The following is a 1,028-nucleotide window of genomic DNA, read 5'->3' as shown; positions in this document are numbered from 1 at the left end:
ATCTCCTTTACTTTCATTGACATCTACAAACAATGTTATATTGGATCTTATTAAATCGCAAATTGATATGTATTTAGAATATTAAAATTTCTCGGAGACAGAGCCTCAAGCTGTCCCCCTGGGTAGAGTGCTGTGGCATCACAGCTCACAGCAACCTCCAACTCTTGGGCTTAAGCCATTTCCTTGCCTCAGCCTCCCAAGTAGCTGGGACTACAGGTGCCTGCCACAACGCCTGGCTATTTTTTTTTGTTGTTGTAGTTGTCATTATTGTTTAGCAGACCTGGGCAGAGTTTGAACCTGGTAGCCCTGGTGTATGTGTCTGGTGCCCTAACCACTGAGCTACAGGCACCAAGCCTAATTTAACTTTTTAATCTAGTTATGCTGGTGCAGTGTAACAAGCAAAAGATTTAGAGTCAGAAGGCCCAGATTCAATGTCTAGCTTACCACTCACCAGCAAATGACTTAATTGTAGTTTCCTCATTGGGAAAATGGGAATGATAAATGGTTGTCTCTGCAAAAATATTTTGAGAAGCAGATGAGAAAATAAATGGGAACACTATTCATAAAATATTGGCCTAGAGAAAAGCTATTATTGATGAGACTGGCAATTTTGGGATAATTGACGAAGGTTTACAACCAAGATAGGCTTCAGGACTCGTGTCTGAGTCCTGCTTTCCTTGGAATAATATTTAAAAGAGGCCCTCAGGGAGTGCAGTTATACTTATCCCATTTGTCTCGTGTTTTTCCAATGGGAGCAGCATGTCCTGGGATGCCAGAGTTCATTAGGCTGGTGGGGATATAGGAAACAGCGTTTCCGTGACATCCTCACCACCTCATGGCTGCAGATGATGAAAGAATTGAGTGTCAGTGGAAGACCAGAAGTGGAGCTGAAGAGTGTCCTTTCCCCACATTTTGAAGTAGAGGGAGAAAGCGCCACATTTTATGCTTGGCTATTTAAAAAAAATTTTTTTTATAGAGGTGGAGTCTTGCTGTGTTGCCCAACCTGGTTTTCAACTCCTGGATTCCCT

The 1,028-nt window shown here is 42.3% G+C and overlaps 1 protein-coding gene across 1 annotated transcript in view; it reads left to right on the top strand.

The window, feature by feature from the left end:
- CD109 (CD109 molecule) overlaps positions 1–1,028 on the top strand; it is a 116,297-nt gene that overhangs the window by 83,432 nt on the left and 31,837 nt on the right. The window lies entirely within an intron of this gene.

Source organism: Otolemur garnettii, unplaced genomic scaffold (genome assembly GCF_000181295.1).
Source record: "Otolemur garnettii isolate 467f Iridium unplaced genomic scaffold, OtoGar3 scaffold00107, whole genome shotgun sequence".
In the NCBI taxonomy this organism is placed as follows: domain Eukaryota; kingdom Metazoa; phylum Chordata; class Mammalia; order Primates; family Galagidae; genus Otolemur; species Otolemur garnettii.
Note: the sequence above shows the minus strand (reverse complement) of the source record. Positions and strands in the feature narration are given on the sequence as shown.